The sequence below is a fragment of the Cervus canadensis genome, chromosome 2 (assembly GCF_019320065.1).
Source record: "Cervus canadensis isolate Bull #8, Minnesota chromosome 2, ASM1932006v1, whole genome shotgun sequence".
Lineage (NCBI taxonomy): Eukaryota > Metazoa > Chordata > Mammalia > Artiodactyla > Cervidae > Cervus > Cervus canadensis.
In genome coordinates, this window is record NC_057387.1 from 57,401,131 (window position 1) to 57,423,592 (window position 22,462).

The 22,462-nt window shown below is 41.5% G+C and overlaps 1 long non-coding RNA gene across 1 annotated transcript in view; it reads left to right on the forward strand.

Moving 5' to 3' along the window:
• LOC122427690 overlaps positions 1-21,960 on the forward strand; it is a 66,390-nt gene extending 44,430 nt beyond the window's left edge. The window contains exons 2-3 of the long non-coding RNA XR_006265512.1: positions 20,412-20,555; positions 21,811-21,960. This is a non-coding gene — a long non-coding RNA (uncharacterized LOC122427690). The remainder of the gene's footprint in view (positions 1-20,411; positions 20,556-21,810) is intronic.
• Positions 21,961-22,462: the final 502 nt, after the last annotated feature.

A 22,462-nucleotide genomic window follows, 5' to 3' on the forward strand; every position in this document is an offset into this window, starting at 1 on the left:
CAGACATGGAACAGCAGACTGATTCCAAATTGGGAAAGGAGTACGTCAAGGCTGTATATTGTCACCCTGCTTATTTAACTTATATGCAGAGTATATCAAGTGAAATGCTGGGCTGGATGAAGCACAAGCTGGAATCAAGATTGCTGGGAGAAATATCAATAACCTCAGATATGCAGATGACACCACCCTTATGGTAGAAAACGAAGAAGGACTGAGGAGCCTCTTGATGAAAGTGAAAGAGGAGAGTGAAAAAAGTGGCTTAAAGCTCAACATTCAGAAAACTAAGATCATGGCATCTATCACTTCATGGCAAATAGATGGGGAGACAATGGAAAAAGAGGCAGACTTTATTTTGGGGGGCTCCAAAATCGCTGCAGATGTTGATTGCAGCCATGAAATTAAAAGACACTTACTCCTTGGATGAAAAGTTATGACCAACCTAGATAGCATATTAAAAAGCAGAGACATTACATTGCCAACAAAGGTCCATCTAGTCAAGGCTATGGTTTTTCCAGTAGCCATGTATGGATATGAGAGTTAAACTATAAAGAAAATTGAGTGCTGAAGAATTGATGCTTTTAAACCGTGGTGTTGGAGAAGACTCTTGAGAGTTCCTTGGACTGCAAGGAGATCCAACCAGTCCATCCTAAAGGAAATCAGTCCTGAATATTCACTTGAAGGACTGATGCTGAAGCTGAAACTCTAATACTTTGGCCACCTGATGCAAAAAACTGACTCATTGGAAAAGACCCTGATGCTGGGAAAGATTGAGGGCAGTATGAGAAGCGGAAGACAGAGGATGAGATGGTTGGATGGCATCACCGACTCAATGGATATGAATTTGAGTAAACTCTGCAAGTTGGTGATGGACAGGAAAGCCTGACATGCTGCAGTCCATGAGGTCGCAAATAGCTGGACATGACTGAGTGACTGAACTGAACTGACTGAACTGATGGCAAGACAAATTTGAAATTAACACAAGAAAGAACTGTCTATAGTCAGAGCCATTTTTCAGAAATGGAACAAACTATTCTAGAGGATAATGTTTTGTCCTCACTGAAGCTTTCGGGTAGAGGCTGGGAACCCCCATGGCTGCAGGCTGGAAGAGGGGCCCTGAAGCCCCAGTGGTCCATGATTCAAGGGTGGTGGATAAAGAGGATTATGGTGGCATGGGAATGCATAGGCCTGGGGTTACAGCAGAGCTGACTTCCCAGTAGGCAGGATAAGCTTAGGCTCAGAGCACCAGAAGGCAAGGGAAATCTAATATGAGGAGAAAATACCTCTGAAAGCATTTTATAGGAAGTATTTCTAAAAAGACATTTTAAAATGAATCCTCCTGGGAAAAATCAGAACATCATAGTACCTCATTATACTTTGCTTAATACATTTATATTGAGTGACATATGGGCTGTCACCATAATCTCTTTAGAGGTTACGAGAATCTCTGAAGACCTTTATCTTGTCCTCATTTGAAAAGATAAGTCCTGACCCTGGTTCTGTCTTTGATTCACCCTGTTCTTCGGGCTGCAGTTTTCTTTTTTTTTTAAGGCGGAGTTTGATGAGGTAATCACTCAGAGGCTGGGATAGCCCAGGTTGCTTCATTTTTTCTCTTCCTTTCCAGTCAGCTGGCCGAGGTGCTGGGCATGCCTGAGAGGCCCTTCATCTCTGTGGAACCCCAGCAGGCTTGAGGCCTGAACTGGATGCCTCCAGCCTGTGGCAGGAAAGAGCAGGCTCGCCTGGGTCTGGCAAACCTCTAGGCCACACTAGACACTTCAGTTGATATTAAAAAATAAATCTGGAGCCGTTTAACATTCCCAAGCTGGTTGTGTGCATGCATGCATGTGTGTGTGTGTATGTGCGTGCACAACATGCAAAACTTGAAAGTAGAGAATTTCGGCTGGCCCACAATCCGCCATCTCCGACCAGCTGTTGGCCTCATGCCTCACAATACACACACAGCCTGTCGTCCTTCATAGCCCCTGTGAAAGGTACTAGGAGATTTTACCCAGGCAACAAGATTCCCAACACCTGGGAGGAACGTATTTTGACCCAACAACAGACAAATAAGATTCTTCATCTGGTTGGGGACTTGGGGTCAGGGTGTGTGACACAACACTCAGATCTTTCTTTTTCAGAGAATCAATGTCAGTTGGTTCCTCACCAGAATAAAAAATAAGATTTATTTACCAGGATTCCACGTGAAATACAGACATTTGTGTTTTCTGTTTTATCTCTCAGTCATCATGCTCCTTTCACAGATTTACCGTGAAAGTCACAGATGTACTCAAATCATGACGGAGAGGAACGGACGGCAGAAGGGTAAAGCGCCACTTTCAGCTGCAAGGATGTCATCTTAGGGAAGCAAGCAACATTTTTGGTAGGATTGTTGTTACCAAGCTTTCAGTTTAAAGTGATTAATAAGAGGATGTGGGAGGCGGGAGAAAGAGGTTCTTTTCCAGTCTCTGCTGTTGTGCCTACTGTCGTCTCTATGATGTTAGGAAGGACACCTAATGAGTTGAGGTCCCTGTTGATCAGCTGGCCCCAGACAGACCACACGATGTCTTCTGTCAGGGAGACTCATTGGCTTTTAGCAGCCTCCATTCCCAAGCAGAGCTTTTACTTCTCAGCTCTTGCAGTGATGTCTGGTAGCTAACTAACCACTTGTAGCTTTTTAGTTGTGTCCACATTTTCTATCTTGCCCACATTTTGGAGATGAGCTGAGAGAAATGTTTGCGTTTGCTGAAGGTCTGAACTCAAACAAGCCTTCAGGATTTTCTAACTGGAACCAGACCCTGTCAAGCTAATTTGCTAGGGTACTATTAGAAAACTCAAACTACATCTGAACAGATATTTTCAGATCTTGACTGAAGACTTTTCTCATCTTTATTCAAGGGTCTTGATTCAATTAAAAAATAAAAATAAAGACAATGCTCCACCTGGCTCCTACTTGGTTAAAGCCAGACTTATTGTTACTCTAAAATACTACAGCACTTATTTCTTACTTGTTCTTTGGTTTTCAAGCTATTCAGCATCTGAATATAAAAATTCATTGTTCTGCCCCAAATAACCTCTGTATATTGTGAAGACTCAATGGCAACATAATTAGCTTATATACTTTTAACTCAATTATGTATCAATTTTTGTCATTTTGAAAACAATGTCACAGTAAATCTGAAATGATATTATCAGGAGTTTGTTACTTGGAATCCCATGCTATATTTCAGTAATTATGCAAATTAATGAAGTAAGACAATCTTATTTAGAAGCAATTCACATGATAAATGGAAAATAAAAACACAGGAACATAGTTAAACTCAATTCTCATTTTTACAAACTGTCTTATCATATTACTGGACTGAAACATATTTAGGCTTTCATTGTGAAATGCTGTAATTGTAACAAGTAAGATCATTATTAAAATTAAGTGTTAAAGAGTATATTCTTTGCTCTTTCTTTATGCAGCTTCAGAGTATAATGTGTTCCTCAGATTGCTACCATATTGTTTCAGAAAAGCTTATCAATGTGAAGTGTCAGTCAATTTCACAGAATTCTCTGTTCCCATTCAATTGTAAACTAAACAAGAAAACAGATACATGATTGCAGCTCTTTTGAGTAATAACTTTCAAAAAGACGTGCCTTTGGCCAAAATCCCAAATAATTAAAAAAAAACCACCCTTCTTATTCCAGTTAGCTTCTTTCTGCGACTAGGAGAGGCAGTAGGCAAAACGATACCATGAAAATTCACCTTCAGAACCACCAGTCTTCTCTCACCTCTTGGGGAATTTCTCCCCTCCCTCTGCCTCCATCTTCAGGAGTTCTGTGCTGTCTACTGCATTTTTCCAACTGTGAAAGCTAGTACCTAGGAAAGTGTGTGTCTGTGTGTGTGCAATGAAGCACGCTAAGTCGCTTCAGTCATGTCCAACTCTGTGCGACCCTATGGACCATAGCCAGCCAGGCTCCTCTGTCCACGGGATTCTATATAGTCAAGAATACTGGAGTGGGTTGCCATGGTCAGGATCTTCCTGACCCAGGGATCAAACCTGCATCTCATGTCTCCTGCATTGGCAAGTGGGTTCTTCACCACTTAGTGCCATCTGGAAAGCCCCAGGAAAGCAGCTAGCATCATTCCCTAGTGTGATTCCATGTCCAGGATTCCAGGGCTATTTCATTTACTGTGTGGAGAATTAGAAACTTGACTCTGGGAGAGATCCTAGCAGCCTGATTATGCCATCTTGCTTTTCGTACTTCGATGTCAGAAAGTAGAGAGTTCACTCTTTTCCTGCTGTTGCTGATGAGTTCTGACTTCTTCTTTTTTTTTTTTTTTTGTGGGTAAAATCTGTTTCTCTCTACTTTTTAATCATTGACCTTAATTTGCCCTCTGGTAGTAATATAGACCAAACCGAACTACCTGTTCCACTTGACAGCTTTTCAAATATCTGAGGAGAGTAACCATGTCTTCGCTTTGCCTTCTTTTAGTCAGGTTAATCATTTCCAGGTCTTTCATTTGTTCCTCATTTGACATGGTTTCCAGATTCTGCCAAGCATTTCCCCTTTCCACCACCTATCTTGATCCCCAGCAGTGAGCAAATTCTAATTTCCCCATGCTCTATAATATGGTATCCAAGACTGAACATGACATTCCAAGATTCCCTAATTGACAGAGGGACTACTAGTGACTTTTAATTTGCTATCAACACTCCTTAATGAGGTCTCCTGGATGCTCCCGTCTTCTTTTACATAAACTTTTTTAGACCTGTTTGGCATCAGGCATGGCACTGGAGAGATAATAATGAACAAGACCCAGTCCTTGTCCATGAAGAGTCTATAATAGAGATCCAGCCATGTAAACAAACAATTAAAATGAGAAACGGGCACACAGCGATAGGCCCGTGAAGAAGGTGCAGGAGCCAGAGCGCATGCGGTGATTGACTCTGGGTACCCTTGCCGAGGAAGCAGTACTGAGTAGAGATTTGACTGCTGTCAAGCCAAGTCTTTCTTTCTAATAGTAGACGTTCAAACGTAAGTGTGCATTTTCTCTGGCAGCTGTCGAATGACAGGCTTTGTTCCCTGTTAAAGGAATTTCAGGCCTTCCCCTCCAGTGACTCTGAAATTTCAGCTCCCTCCTCTCTGTGTAAGACCAGCGCAGACGCTGCACCTGGGATTCTCAAGGCAACAGGCACAGATCTGGTAGTAGGTATCATCTTGTTACCTAAAAGGTCTAGAACTTATACATGCAGTGATCTTTTTGCAGGTATCAGCAACCTGTCTGTGACTGTTTTATTTCTCTAAAGGAGGATAGCTACGATTCAAATCCACAGTTACAAGCATGTCCTTAAGGGAGATACACATCCAGACAACACTTTGGAAAAAATGCACACATGCTTTTATAGCAAGGACAGGGTTGTCAAATTTTGGCTTGGTTTCTTACCCTATGAATTGGATGACGATTAATATTAATAATTCTCTGCTTTCTTATTTAAGATGGAAAGCAGAGATAAACAGATCACCTAACCTTCATTGATTGTGGGCCCTTCTTGAAAAATAGGAATTTGTTCCATTCATGTCTTGTCATATTGCTCCTATTTATTGGCAGCTTATTCATTCTTCCCATGAAATTTCTAGCCCCTAACACAGTGGTCCATTTTCTTCTCAGCTTACATCATAACTGTCCCTTGATAAAGACTGAGTGCAGGTGCAGAGGGAGCGTTGATGAGAGAGATGGTTAAGAGGGTATGGGTGGTGAGAAGGTGGAGAGAGGTCTTGAAATTATCTTAAGGATAAATATTGAGTCTAAGAAGACTTCTGAAGATTGCAGCTCAGCTTATTTGCCAGGGAGTAGGAAAGAGTATGCTCACTGTGCTTAGCCCGGTCTTGCCTATGTGAGGCACCATGAAAGAAAACACAGGTTGGCTGCCTTTCCCATGTGAGGTTTCCTTTGCCTTTTGCATGTACTCCTGCTGATAAAGTGTGGATGACCATCTGGACCAAACACAGGGGATAAACAAAAGCACTCAAGGAAATGCTTTATTTATGTTGCCATTTACCTCTGTAATTATAGGCATAGATCTTTCCTTACACAGGGTTGAAATACAACTTCATCTTCTGTTGTTAATCTCTGAGAGATTGGAGTTTTATGGCTCTAAGCTTTAATTCTTTAGCTTCAGAGGTGACCTTGACAGTGCAAAGTTGTTTTTATGATAATGCCCTAAATTTGTGCAATATTTTACAGTTTAATGATATCTTAATACATATTATCCCAATTGGAGTTAAATAGAAAGGTGTTATTTCTATTTTATAGGTGAATAAACTGAGGCTCAGAGGGAATTTGAGTTGCTTCAAGGTCACAGGTAGTTTAAACTATGAAATTGGTAATAGATGCCAGTCTTTGCATTCTGGCTCCAGAACTTTCTCTCCTGAATGGCAGCCTCTCATTGCAGTAGATGCTACATTCTATCAGGTCCTAATACAGATCCTAATCCTCATAATGGCCCTCTAAAGGAGGTTTGTTGTCATTGTTCAGTCAAGTCCAACTTTTTGAGACCTTATGAACTATAGCCTGTCAGGCTCCTCTGTCCATGGAATTTCTCAGGCAAGAATATTGGAGTAGGTTGACATTTCCTTCTCCAGGGGATCTTCCCAACCCAGGGATTGAACTCAAGTCTCCTGCATTGCAGGTGGATTCTTTACACTGAACCACCTGGGAAGACCCTAAGAGAGGTTAGGCATATTGTTTCCTCTGTTCCTTTTCAACTAATGGCTAAATTAGAAGAGAATTATGCTCAGTTGAAGACCAAATAAACCTTTTGCTATCCATGATATTTTATTTTTCCTTTTAATCCCTAAGGCTCTTGAATACTATCATTCATGCAACATAACTACTAATACTTAGAGAAGTTCTTGTTGCAAAGTATAGTTCAGCAACTGTGGCTATTATCAGTTTTGATTAAAAGAAAGAGATGTTTCTAAATAAGAATTGACACTCTGTGGTCTCTGGGCACGACCCCTGGCTGAACTTTGGCTGGCAAAGTATAAAGTCACATTGTTAATCTTCCTTCTTCCTTTTCTTCATCTTTCTTGCCTACACTCTTCGAATAGCAAACTCAGTCACCACCGGTAGCTTGTGACTTGTCTATACCTTGAGACAGTCACTCATTACCAGACCACTCCGGCTACTCCTAATTGGTTCCAGGGTGACTGCCAGCTGCCCTCATCAGATAAAGCTCTCTTCTTCATGGGCTTGTCGTCTGTGTAGTTGTACAGGGCATAATCTTAAGAAGGGCCCCAAGCTTAGTTGAATGCTCCTGCTGTCACCAACTTGAAAGTTTGTGAACAAGGGGCCTTGCATTTTCGTTTTGTCTTGGGCCCCACAAATCATGCAGCTTCTCTTGGCTTTCTAATGGAACTCACTATAGCACACAGAGAGGTTCACATTCTTGTTCCTTTCATTTACTTCAGAAGTACAGACCTCTAGCCAAGAGACTACATCTAGTCTTTGACTAAATTTCATCTAAAGGTGAAAAGATTTTCTAAGATACGTGGACTTCTGTCATATTTTCCTTTCTATAAGAAAACTGAACCATGCATCTATTAAAGAAAACCTCTTACTGCACAACTCAGGTCCCTGTTTTACAAGAAAATGGTCTATTACATAAATATTCTCTTAACAGAGAATGAAAGAGATAAAGATAGAGATGAGAGAGAGAGAGAGTTGTAAACAATTAACAAATAAATTTCGAAGTCCTGAGGTTGAGAGCTGAGGAGCTCAGGAAACTGGAAAAAAGAAGATATATTCTTATATCTTGAGAAGGGAAATGCTCACCTATCAAGCACTGTAGTAGATGAAATTTTATGTGGTTCTGAATTTTAAATTCTATGGAGGGGGCTTCTGAGAGTGGAAATGATTAAGGGGTTAAGAAATGTGAAACTTTTTTTCATTGCCCCATCCCTTGCTCTGCTGGTGACTTCTGCATAACCCCTCGGCACTGTTTTTTTTCTTTTCCTATTTTCTAATTTCTCCTCGATTCCTAGATATTTTTTGCTCTTCCTTCCTTTCCCATTATGCATATTATTTTATTAAACTTATTGACTGTAAAGATACGTCCTTAGCTCTTAATTTAAAAAGCAATTAAAATTTTTATGCATTCCCATACTATTTGCTTTTTTTTCAAAGCAAAACCTGGGGAATAAAAAATTCATTTGAGTAATATTGAAAAGTAATACTTAAAGATTCGATTACTTGAAGAGTCCATGATTTTCTGTATTTCCTCTCTAGATAATTATCAAAATGTTGAAATTATTAGCAAAAATTTAAAAATAATCCTTAATTATTTTCCTGTTTGTCAGTAGCCCCTGATGAGTTATCAAGTCCTCCAACTCAAATTTATTTAATGACTATTTTTTCTACATCAGACTATCTTGTCATTAATACAATTTGATTATGGAAGTAGTTTCAAAACTTAAGCTTAGTGCACTATCCATGTTTTATAACTATCCTTTGATTTGAAATTTAATTTTTCCCTGTCTTTAAATAGACACAGTGAGAGGCACTGGAATAAAAAGATGATAAGTCATGACACTCCTTCAGGAAGTTTACAGTAATTGGGAGAGATATACCAACAATCACAATATGAGAACTGATAGATGGAAAATGGGGCCACAGTGTAATAGCAGGACTTTCAAAAGTGTGAGGTTTGCCAAAGGATTAAGTGAGATCAGAGAAGGTTCTTAACTAGAACAACTGGTAAACTTTTCTCAATTTCCAAAGTTACAAAAAAAAAAAAATACTGCTGAATTCTAATAGGAATGGACTTTTCCTTTTGCTGGAAGTTTAGGGAGGTTTGCTAAGCACTGGTTTATAAGATACTTTGGGAGAGAGATGGAGGTAATGTAGTTAGTTCTCTCCTTGAGATAGTAACAAATATTAGGAGCTAGTATGATTTGGGGTAAAATACCTAAGCTCTCTATGCCATTATTCTCTTATATTTAAAACAGATATAAGAATAGTACCTATATCTCATGTAGAGTTATTTTAAAAATAAAGAGAATTTGCCTGGTTAACAGAGTAAAATGTAGCAAATATTCACATTATTATCTTGACAGTTTCAAAGAAATGTCCACATTTAAAGGGATTTTCTTCCTAAGCAATCAAACCGTATACAGATTGTCCTCTCATGCATCTTTTAAAGCTGAGTGTCAGGCAGGCAAATTATAAGACAGTTTCTTAATCAGCGGCATTGATTTTCACTTTCTATACATATCATTGCTCATTTGTATTGAGGTATGCCAGCAAATACTGAAAAAAAAAAAAAAAAAAGTCAACTACTGGCCTTGATTACACAGGGAGTGCTGAAAAGAGGACTGGCAATAATGGAAATGACACTGGGCTTCCTCAGAACGGTGCAGTAGGTCATGAAAACAGTATTTTCAAAGGTGTATATGTGACTAAAAAAGTATGGGCTTAAGCGCCTAAAAGGCCTCTGCTGCTTTCTAGCTGTGTGACTTTCGGCAAGTCTCTGGGCAGCCCTGAGCATCAGTTGCCTGTCTTTAACCAGGAAATACAATTTACAAAAATAAAAAAATAAAAATAAGAATGAATACTTTGTTTTCTTCACAGAGTTATGTGGATTATGTGAAATTGTAAGTGGGAAGATGTATGGAAAGCTAGTGTATAATTTGGCATTCAAATTCTAGTTTTTTTCTTTCTTTGATCAAGACTGAACCTGTGTATGAATAGTAAAATGGTGCTTACCCTTCTTATGTTAAGTGTTTGATTCTTCCCCTGCTTATTTCTCCATAATGGGTAATCCCAGTCAGCATTCTGCTACCCTGGCAGTACATTAGAGTCACTTCAGGGACTTTTAAGAAACACAGGTGTGTGGGCCCTTCTCCTTGGGATCCTGATTTACCTGTTCTGAGTTCAGTCCCATCGTTGGCAATTATAGGTTAGGAGAAGGAACAAAAGAGGTATTTGCAAACCATTTATGAAAGAGGCAGAGCTGGGAAATGGCTGAAACTTACAACTACACAGGAACTAACAATCATATTCTGCCTTAATTTTCAAAAGCAGCTTTTCAGAAGCATGAGGCATGAATGAAATTGGCATGGTGGTGTTCAGTTCCCCTTTGCTGCCTGGCCTTGCTTCTCCAGTTTTACTTTGCACAGCTGTACTGAGAAAATTCCTTTTTCTATATACCTAATTTCCATGGGTGAACTTAAAGAACCCTATATTATCTATTTGTTTTGCATGAAATCTTCTCCAATTTCTTATTACCCATTATTTGTTTTGATTTAGGCTCTTGGTCCCCCTCTCCGCTTTTGCCTTTTGGGCCACCTTCACGAAGCTTTGTGAACTTCCTGTAGGCAGAACTTCATGGCACGTGACATATTCTCCCTTCTTTGCACTCTGTCCTCCCCTCCTTACCATCCATCCAGACAGGGGGAGGAGACACTGGGCTTTCTCAGGATGGTGAACTTGGCCATGAGAAGAACATTTTCCATGGTATGTGGGTGACTGAAAAAGCATCAGTTTCAGAGCCTAAAATTATTCTGCTGCTTTTTAGCTGTGTGATCTTGGGCAAGTCATTAGGTATCTCTGAGCAGCAGCTTCCTGTTGCTGTCTAGTTGCTAAGTTATGTTCAATTCTTTTCCATCCCCTTGGACTGTAGCCTCCAGGCTCCTCTGTCCATGGGATTCTTCAGGCAAGAATACTGGAGTGGGTTGCCATTCCCTTCTCCAGCGGATCTTCCTGACCCAGGGGTTGAACCTGGGTCTCCTGCATTGCTGGAGAATTTTTACCACTGAATCACCTGGGAAGCCCAGTTCTAAATGGGAAATATAATTCATACCCTCTCTCCCACAGAAAAAAAAGAAAAAAGGAATAGTCTGTTTTCTTCATAAGATTATGTGAATTACATGGAACCATAAATTTTTTCCTGGACCCAGGGATGGGCCAAGGTCAAGTGTAAAGACAATAAGTGATTTTTGTAAGTCCTAGTTCTGGCACTGGTAATTATCTTCTGTTATAAGAAATCCAGGGGCCATTTCACTATAAAGGACAAGGTCTCCTCAGGATATAGAACTTCAGAAAGTGAGTAGTCAGCAATTTATTTCTGGACTTGGATGCCCAGGAAATCTGAAAGCCCTTCTTCGACCGACGTGATTTGTCATCTAGGATAAAGGGCATTTTTATGGCCCTTGGATCTCCCTTCTAAGAGGATGGTTATAACTTTTAGGGGGAGCTAGTTTGTGTCCAAAAACAGAGAAAGTAAGGGGAGAAAACAAACTGCCTTTGAAAAGAAGAAGAGTTGCTTCTAGCCAAAAGGTAATTCATACTCATTGAAAGTTCTTTAGGGAAATGATACAAGGATTATTATAGATTTGCTTCTATATAGGTTTTACTTCTATATAGAAGTAAAATCATCTGAATATCTACCAGCAAGAGAGACAATAGCTGTTAGAACTTTGTTGCATTAGATAGCCAGTTTTTCCTGTGTATGTAGAATTTTAAAAAAATTAGGAAAATATCCAAAATGCAGTTATCTTGTTTTCCATTTAACATTTAATTTTATTAGTATTTTCCACATCCATAAATACTGGCTGCAATTTCACTTTTAATGAGTATGTAATATTCCACTGTGTGTATTTACCATAATTTATTCAGTTCTTATTTTGAGTATTTTGTGGTATTTTTGATTTAGTATAAATGAAGCCTAAAATACATCTTTATACACAGACTTTTATGGATTTCTCATTTTTCATTAAAGATATATTTTATAAAATAGAATTTCTGCAAATAAGAATCCAAACTTTATGAATTCTTGGTACATATTCCCAGATTTCATTGGAGTAACATTATTCCTTTCATATATTTGATGGTGGCATACCAGAGCACATTTCAAGTTATTGTTTGTAAGCAAGGTACACAGTACTCTAAACTACATTTCTGGATGCTTTCCATATAATTCATTATAGAAAACTGAACAAGAATCACTGTATACCCCAAATTGAAGATTCCATCAGTTACAAGATGCACCATTACGTTACACACCACTGAGGAAAAAAAGGCTGCCAACAAAATTAGGAGGCATTATCATTTCTAAGATGCATTCCAAGTTCAGAAATGTTAAAGTGTGTAAAAATGTACAACTCAGAGTGAAAGAAATACGTGTATCATTTTATTCCCTTTGAGAGTTCATCCTTGGACTTTTTTAAAAAAAAACATACAAGCACACTTTATTTATGGCTGTTCTGAGTCTTCATTGTTGTGTGGGTTTTTCTCTAGTTGTGGAGAGAGGGGACTACTCTAGTTGAGGTGAGCAGGCTTCTCATTGTGGTGACTTCTCTTGTTGTGGAGTATGGGCATTAGACACGTGGGCTTTAGTAGTTGCAGCTCTGTGGATCTAGAACACGGACTCAATAATTGTTGGCATGGGCTTCGTTGCTCCGTGGCATGTGGGGTCCTCCTGGATCAGGGATAAAACCTGTGTCTGCTACATGGCAGGCAGATTCTTTACCACTGAGTCACTGGGGAAGCCCTCCTTGGACCTTTTGTAAGCAGTTCAAGATGGACATGACACCAAATACAGGCAAGGGGGTTCTGTCTTTTATCCTATACACGACTCAACTGCTTTGCCGTCTCTCCATCTCTTTCCCACATCTAGTTCCTCTCAGGGATTGCCCCCACTGGGGGATTGCCCGCATCATCACAGTTCCCCTGTTATCTGACCTTAGTTTTCTGTTCTTCTCACTGTGCTTCAGAACTATCTTGCTGTAGTTAGCATAGTCATCTGGGGTGATGATGGGGATAGGAGTAGACTTTACATATAGACTTCTCTTAAAATTTTAGCTGACCCATTTCTTACAACATGCTCTTATTACTCAAATATTTTGGATGACCATTCATGCCAATCATTCCTTCCTTTTTAAGGTTAATTCCTATTTTTCTAAAAGTGTACTCTCAAATTTTATAACCATCCTTCCCTATTTATATGGAGAGAAATGTTCACACACGTACAATTTATATCTTCCTCCTTTATCTCTGAGTATATGTATGTTTGTAATAGAAACATTATTATGTATATGTACTCATATACATACTTCTATGTGTAAGTATTTTGTAAATATATACCTTATTCTCTTTATACTTCTTGACAAAAGAGAGAACTCATAATATGTTCAGTGAAAAACACATATCCATACTTTATTAATATACATAGTTCATAGAGAAAACATAATGTTCACATTTACATATTTATTTATACTTAGGGCCGTGGAAGAGCTGCGTGTGTGTGTGTGTGTGTGTGTGTGTGTGTGTGTGTGTATGGGGTTTCCCAGGTGGCGCTAGTGACAAAGAATCTGCCTGCTAATGTAGAAGACACAAGAGACCCTGGTTTGATCCCTGGGTGGGCAAGATTCCTTGGAAGAGGGCACGGCAACCTACTCCAATATTTTTGCCTGGAGAATTCCATGGACACAGAGGCCTGGCGGGCTACAGTCCATTGGGTTGCAAAGAGTTGGGCGTGACTGAAGCGACTTAGCACACACACACATTTATGTGTGCTGTGTGCTCAGTCGTGTCCGACTCTTTTCAATCCTGTCCATGGAATTCTCCAGGCAAGAATACTGGCGTGGGTTGCCATTTCCTTCTCCATATGTATGTGTTCTGAACCAATTGAAATCAACAACAGAATAGGTGGATGGAGATCAGAGTACACTTTTATTTCTGACAAAGTGTAAGTTAGAGAATGTGGTGTAGACAAGAGCCATGAGAGGTATACAAATGCTAACAGCCCCGAATTAAACTGACTCAGCCTTCAGCCACAGACATTATAGGACCTCTACAACCCTCTCTGTCCTATAAGGGGGCACTAATTTAATCACAAGATTACTGCATGGCCCAGAGTAGATGAGATATACTTTCCACAGGCTGGCCAATGAGGGGGAAGGGGCTGAACTGGCCACATCTGTTTTCTCAGCCTACCTCATCCATCACGCTAAGTCACATCACCACCCAGAGGGGTGCTGCAGGAGATTGGAAACATTTGAGGAAAAATCAGATAGAAACCTAATGGATAGAAGAGATAGGGTCCTCCCCCTCACTGCTTTAAGTTTTACTCACTTTGCCAGAATCACGAAGCTAGTTAATGGCAGAGTTTATCTTGTATTCATCTTCTCCTGATTTTTACTTTGGTGTTCTTTGGTAGAGAAAAGAGAATGGGCTCATTCATGATTAAAAAAAAAAAAAAAAAAAGCTATTCACTCATTCAACAATAGTTATTGAACACCTATATGTGCCAGCCACTGTGTTGTCTCTGGAATTAGTGCTGAACAATATAGAAAAAATTACCTGCTTTATGGAGACATACCTCCTAGCTGGAGAGATAGATAATAAACCACTCCCTAGGAGTATAAAGACAAGTACAACAGGGTATGGGTGACAGAGGTTATTCTCATAAGAGTGCCCAGAGAAAGTCTCCAGGAGAAGAGATTTGAAGGAGTTAGCCATGGGTATTTTGGAGGAAAAGCCTCCTGGGCTGAGGGAATGGCCAGTGTGAATGCCCACTGAGTCCTAATGTGTTAAGTTTTGAATGTGTATTCTTGCTAACTCATAGAGAGGAGGAAGGTCAGAGAGGGTAATCAGCAAATGAGTAGATATTTTGTACCCTGCATGGAGAAGGGCTAGTTTCCTCTGTTCCTAAAGCTAATTTTGCCAGCAGTCATTGGTGATTAAAATCCTGGGTGACACATCCCTGGAAGACCTTGCCAACTCCCCGTTTTAATTCTCAGCTGAGCAGTGTTATTCTAGGTTACTCATCTGGAAGAATGCCTTGGAACGATCTTTATTGTCCTGTGGTTCTCCCGTGGTAATAATGCGGCACCCTCTCTGAGCAGGGAATGCCGCGCACATTAGGGGCGAGAGTGTCGGAAAATCCTGAAGCCTATTTTATCGCTTGTTCACTGTCATCCCTTATTAGTGAAGGTGTCACAGACCAGACTTATATCCTGTTGGGCATTTGGTATGTTTGTAGTAAATGCTTGTATTACATTGATTTTGAATTGCCAGTGGTGTTAGGGGGGTAAACAGCACAGCTTTAGAAGAAATCCTCTGAGATTTTGGATATTAAGATATTCTTAACTTCTGCTCTATTTTTGTTACAGCAGAGTCTCTGGTAAGTTCCCAAGGATCGGATATCCTGGCTCATCATTAGGTTCAGAATCCATGAAACTTGTGTTTCGAGCTGGTTACCGTTGTCTCTATGGCGTGACACAATGGGGACCCATGGTGATGTGAGATTTCAGGGAAACTGCACATTAAGAGCCAATCCATTCAGTTCACCTGGAAGGAAAGTCATTGGGCAAGAAGTGGGAGGGTAGCGATGCCCAGGAACATTAACTTGCTCAGCGTGGGGCTGAGCTAGTGTCTGCCAGGGGGGCTACATAATTAAGGCACGAGGACTCTCCTAACTATAGTAGGGGAGGAAAGGTAATGGGGACTGGAACAGATCTGGGGAAAAAAATCAAGCTTTGTGTGTGTATTAGTGTCTTTCAAAAGCACAGGTGAGCAAAATGCCTCTCAAAAGTAAGGAGAGAGAATTGAGGAGGGTAATCACATCTCTCTTTCTTCCCCATCTCTCTGGGAAAAGCCAAGAAAAGCAGTGATGTGAGAATAAAGCATTGTGGACTAAGAGCAGAGGAAGGGCTGTGGGTGCAGGCTGTGCTGCGCTGCCTCTGTTTTCACTTCCCTACATTTTCTAACACAGTGCCCAGAACACAGTAGGGGCTTAATTCTTATTTGTCGAAAAACTTAATACATGAGTGAATAAATGAAAGAGGTGTGGGCTGGGGGCATTGACTCAAAGCCCAGTGCTCTTCTCAGGGCTTACTCGATAAACTGGCATTTGTTTTAAAATGTATACAGAGAGGTTATTTAAGTGAACTCCATTCAAAATCACATTGTATTTGATAGTGTGACTTTGAAGGTACTCATCTCATGCTTTCAAAAAAAATTTGAGAGAAATCAGCTATACTTCAATAAAAAGTAAACTCCCAAATTTTAGAGAAGATCATGGCCCTAAGACAAAAGAATACATATGAACCTGTCTCTAGACTTAATGTAACACAGAAATGTTTGTCTGAAACATTTCATTGTAAGGTTTGTCATACCAGCCAATTTACTATGGGTAAAATTTTACTATTTGTGCACACAATTCACTCCCTTTGGCTTCAGCAAGAGCTAAAGAAGTGTCTCAAAGACCTGTGAGGTTCACCCATGATCCTTGAGACAATGCAGGTCTTGTCTTCAGTTTCTTTCTGGCTTCCATACTACTTAATAGTAATAAATTATCTGAATATTCTTCCATAGTCATTCACATCTATTCACCCAGCCTTCATCTTCCTACCCTTGTATACACATATATCCATCTATCTCTCCACACATCTCTTAAATTTTCTATTCACACATCTAACCATCAATTCATCTAAATGTCCCTCTACACATCCATCCCCACATCCATCCATCCAATTTTTATTTACAAGCATATGCTATGTGCCAGATTGTGTGTATTGGGAATAGATATAATGAAAACAGAATCCATTGTCTCTGTAGTTTGTTGTCATTTTAGTCTACAATTTGGACTGATCCAGCAGACTGTGTAAACTTCTCATGTTGTTAGACTTGTCTGTTTCCACACAGTAAAACTAGTTAATTGAAGCCATGATTTATTCCAACCTCCTAATTGTTAGATGGGAAATCTGTGCGTCAAAGAGGGCATGTGATTTGCCCATGTTCTCTCAACTCTGTTGGTGGCCAAGTAGAAATTAAGATTTAGTAAGACTGTGTTCTCTCTTACAATCTGGGGTTCTTTCTGTTACCTCATATACAGTGAATTTGCCTGTACTTGTGTTTGCAGGGGGGTTGTATCTGTTTGTTTTAGTTGCTAAATCCCATCCGGCTCTTTTTGCGACCCCAGGGACTATAGCTTCCCAGGCTCCTCTGTCCATGGGATTTTCTAAGCAAGAATACTGGAGTGGGTTGTCATTTCCTTCTCTAGGGCATCTTCCTGACCCAGGGATTGAACCTGTGTCTCCTGCATGGGCAGGCAGATTCTTTACCACTGAGCCACCAGGGAAGCCTCAGTGTGTGTCTGGGACTAAGGCTGAATTGGGTGTTCCCTTCCCAAAGAGAATGCAGACTTTGCAAATGGTCTGAAGTTTAGAGTCTAGCTAGTACTCACAATGATCCTCTGAGCCTTGGGTGCCTAGAGACTGAAGAGTCCTTAAAAAGCCAAAAAGAGATCAATGTTACTGTGTCTTTTAATTTTTCAAAGAATATTTATGATGTGTCATTAGAGGCCTTCAAGCCTCCACAAAATACTGCTTTTACAGATGACACCCACTTCAGTAAGAGCCTAAGGGGGGACTCATTAGTAGACAATTAGTTATTCAACTTGTTAAACATTAATCCCTCTTATGCTTCTGGTCTGCCTAGTGCAAGCATAAGGGGTGGGGGGGTGGGGGGGAGATAGGAAACTAAAGTTGGAACAAGTTACCAGTGCTTGCCAGCAGTTCTGCTTTTTCTCTGTGGGTCTAAATATTGCTTTGGTATCTCTTTCATTTTCTGGGGATCTCATGGAGCTGGAGGGCTTCTAAATAGTTGGGCCATTGCCTCTAATATTTTAAATTATGAATGGATGGTCTTTCTACACAAGTAGCATGGTGGTCAATGCTCCTACCACAGAGGGCAAACCCCAGATGTCTTAGATGTTAGTGTTCTCAAGGCAGTAGAAATTTGTCCCAGGAGGCTATGGATGTCTACAGGCGGGATGGTCAAGCCATAGGAGAAGAGCAGATCCCTTCCCGAGAATTTTGTAAGGGAGGAAAGGGACAGAGAAGAGGAACAATGAACACAGATTCTAGATTCAAAGCATCTGGAAATCTGGGCAAGAGAAGGAAAGGAGCATAGGTAGGGAAAAAAAGAGAGGCCGAAAACTATCAGAGCAGAGATGCTGTGTTCCAGAATGCAAAGCACATCTGGGTGCACCGATGATCAGCAGCGCAGCTCCCCTGAAGCACAGTCCAGAGTAGAGCTGATGTGAGGTAGGCAAGATATCAGGGCCTGGGCTACAACGTAAATGTTTGGGGCAGGACTTCAGAATTAGCAGTTTGCTGCCATCCAGAGCATGGCTGAAGAGAAAATCAGCCAGGAGGTGGATAGAGAAAGACCACAGCTTGCAGGGCCTGCTATGCCCAGATCTCTCCCTGGGGCTAGAGCCCAAGGTGGTTGGCAGGGTGAAGATGTCTGTCTTGGCCAGAAATGGCTCCCACACACCAGGTGCTCAGGACAGTGAAAACCATGGCTTTTAGTCACCACCTTCCTTGGTCATACAAAAAAGGCAATAGTTTGGGTACAGATACCTAAAGAGAAGCAGAACCAAGAAAAGAAGGAAGGGGAACAGCCCTGATGGTGTCAGTGAGACTCTATACCGAAAGTACCTATGCCCCTAGACGCCCTAGTAAATGAGTCAATGCACACTCTCTGTTCTGCTTAAGCTTCTCGGTTGACCATCTAGTGTTAATATTTGTGACATGAAGTGTCCTAAAGCACTAATTCTGATTCTGGAGGTTAAGGTTCCCCTTAAATTAAATTTCAGTAAATCATTATCTGGGACCGTTCCCACCGTGAGTCCAGGTCACACACAACTCCTCATGGCGGAGACCCTTCTTCTCATTTTACAAGTGGGAACACCCAGATTTAGAAAAGGGAGTCTCTTGCTCAAGACCACAAACCTGGGCAAGCTGAAAACCTGATTGGACTGAATGTCAGTTGTTGCCCTCTCTGCCATGTTGTCCCCCACCATCTCCCTGCTGCTGAGGTTGATCCCTGAGTTCTCCCTGACCGCCTTTGTCCTCCTCTTCACCCTTAGGCTTCCTTTCCACTTTGCAGCCTGTAGCTTTATCCCTGTCCCTTTCTCTACTCCCATCAACATACTTGGGTCTTATAACTGGGCCCCAGGACCTTGCTCATAGGTGGAAATGACTGGCTAATTATCTGTGCAGCATGCTGATGAGCAAAGACATACATAATTTGTAGAGAGCTGCTGCTCAGGAAGTGGTCACAATGTAACTCAAGAGGGGTACATATTTTCTCTTCGCAGACATTTACTTAACCCACAGGAGGGATGCTAATGCAGGCCAGGCCAGTAGGGTTTGGAGGGGAGCCCCGTTTCCTCTCTGCTCAGCCTCTTCTTGGGTGGCTGTGTTATGCTCTGCATGCCTGTCTGCCAGCCTGCCAGGTGGGTCTTCCCTGTTAGCACAAGCCTGCTGCTTCGTGTGGCACTGTGTGACTGATCTGATGACCTGTGAACTCACTGTCCATCTGGCCACCTCAGAGTTCGCCTGGCTGTTTCTCTTTTTTTGCTGTGACTGAATTTCCACAGCTTTTCTCAGCATCTGACTTGCAAACCACTCTGCTCCGTCTGTTAAATGGATGAAAAGAGAGGGTGACCTCCTGCTGCGGAAAAGAATCTGGGCCTGGGTGTCCTCTGCTTTCTCCTGAACTGGCTGGGGCCGCTGCAGCCACCACCCCAGTCAGCCGCATACAGGATGCTCTGTGAGAGGAGAGACATTTCATTTTGTACTTGGCAGGCGCTGAACTCAACTGGACAATGAGACCCAGGAAATATGACACCATCTGCTTCCTGCCATGTTCTGGCTCCGGTACTTGATGTCCGGGCATCAGCTGTTACCTGAGTGTGCCTGGTCTTGTGAAGCGAGCCGTTCAGGAAACACCTTCACTAAGACTTTCCTCAATGGCATAATTCATCCTGGCCAGGCTGCCTGCTGAGTGTTTTTTTTTTTTTTTTTTCCTTCTTGGCTTCCAGAGTAAAACACCTCTTTCTGCTTTCTATGTTTTCCAGAGAAAATATTTACACATGAATATGTACTGCATCATAGAAATGTTAGCTTATTTGGCCATCCTTTCCCGCATGTGGACTTTTTTCTGCTCTAAAGGTAGTCTTCCTAGATTAGTCTCTAGCTGCCTTGAACTGTATCCAGTGCCCCGTGCTTTGCTTGCTTCAGCCTTCCAGGTGGGAATGACGTCCTTAACTAGTGGTTAAGTGAGGATTAGCTACTCTAAGGGGAGGATTAAGGAAACAACAGTGTCATAGAAAACAGGAAAGACCAGTTGGGCCCCTCCATGCTGGGAGTGCTCAATCCAGCTGGCAGTATTAAGGGGTAGGGGAGGCGACAGGAGTGCTATATCCCTTGTGCCGTGACCTCTGCAAACCTCAGATTTCTCTGAACCTCTGACATGCTGGTCTCTAGTTCAGGAAGCTGCCAGACAGGTGGCATGGGCAGTGCATTGATGACTGACTCCTCCCCTGACTCAGTGGTTGTAATCCTTTTGTGCACAGACAAACCAAGCCACCTGTGCGGAGTCTTAAAAACGAAGCAAAGCACAACCCTCTCGATCTGTGAATAAATTTGCAGACTCAGAGTATGCCATCTGGACCAGACACAAGGGCTGCTGGAATCTGTGCATCTTTTTTCTGATTCTGGTATGGTTTTGGTTATCCATTCCCATTTTGATGCCTAAAGAGTGATATTAAACATAATCTGAATCTTAATTGAAAATGTATGCTTTTCTCATTTAAACTGTTGGCTCTTTGAAGAATTATGACATTGCAAAATTTTGCTGGAGGGGAAGTCCCTGAGAAATTTCCCTTTGGCTGCCAGATTGCTTTCTAAATCAGTGGAAGCCTTCAAGTCCTAGGTCAGAAGGAAGATGGGACAATTTGTTACAGTGTTAGAGTATGACGGGAGAGCACATGCTTTGTTTGCATTGTAAGAATGACAGTGGTTTCCGTGAAAGACTGGGGGAATGGGTGGGCTGTTCAGACACCTGGTTTCCAGCCCACGACAGCTGGCCATCACCGTGACTTCCATGAGGCAGGAATACACTCAGCCAGCTCTTTGATAGACAGAGCCCTTTGCTTTAGGAAGACTGATGAAATGCACATGTGGATACATTTGTGCACGTGGACACACACACACACACACACTATGGTCCATGCCTTTGTGGTTGTACCTGCTGGAACCTATGGACAGAATTGCTGTCCTCCCTCCGACCAGATGGGGTCAACCCAGAGCCCCTTCCCACTCACTCTGCCCTACCAGGTTAAGCTCTGCCCTGTGAGGAGTGGTAAAATCAGTAACTCATAGTCTTACACCTAGAAGTGGCAGAGGAAGCACTGAAAACTTGCTTATATTTTAGGCTCAGTGGATTGTATCATTATGTAGACTATGGTCTGTTTAGTTTTTAATTACTGGTGAGCCCTGTTATATTGTTTAACGTGCTATTATTGAATATCTTGACACTTTGATATTTATAGAATGTCTCTGTGAACAACATGGTAGAACTTCAATCTTCTCATTCCCTCTCTCTCTTGATTGAGGTAGGACTATGCAAATGGAGCATTCAGCCCTTTAAAGGATCAAGACTGACCTTGTGCTCCCAGTAAGTAAATCCTGGCTCAGACTTGGCTCTGGCTGCGCTGGGCAACTTGAAGCCCTAAGGCTTTACAGGCAGTGGCCACTTTGTTGGTGAGGAAATAACCTTGGGCATCTTGTATGATGCCATGTTCTCTTCAAAGAGCCCACCACACGCAGAGAGTAAAGGATTAGCAGTCCCATAATGGAGATCCATTAAATGTTGTAGTGTTAGTAATAATTAAGCAGCGTTTTATGATAGCACCAGCAGGCTAGTCAAGTGAATAATTCTTTGCAGAGTTCACTCTCTCTTTCTCTCCATAGGTAAAGGATTTAGATGGATTTATGACATTGGCTGAAACAAATCAGCAGATGAGTGATTACAGGATTTGAGTGTGGTTAAGCCAAGATTAATGCCACTAATTCCTGAGAATGAAGGAGCTGACTGTCACCCACAGAAGTGAACTTGCACGTCAAGATGTGTAGGCTTCTAGCCAGCAGTTCAGATCTGCTGGGCATGCACACATGTACACACGGTCTCAACCCAAATCCAGCATCTTCGTGTCATGCTGTAATGGATGGGAAGCAAACAACAATAATGATAGAGGCCTTGAAATACGGCGAATAAAATACTCAGTGTGAGTAAACTGCTGCTTACTAACATTCTCAGGTCACCGGGGTACCATTTCGGCCGAGGCCTTAACGAGGTCATTTACCTTTACCTACACCAGGACCATTACCTTAATTGCCACTCAGCCTTCATGAAAGTGTTTATGGGTAAACAGTTTGCACCAAGGGAGTTATTAGCTGCCCCCTGGATTACCATAGGATCAGGAATCATAAAAATAGTAGCAATTGTAGTCATAATAACATATACTGTGTAAGTATATGTTATAAATATGTCTTAAACTTTCACCACCACCCAGAACAGCTTTAGGGTGAAGCCTGGCATAAGAAACAGAGCACTGATTATTGA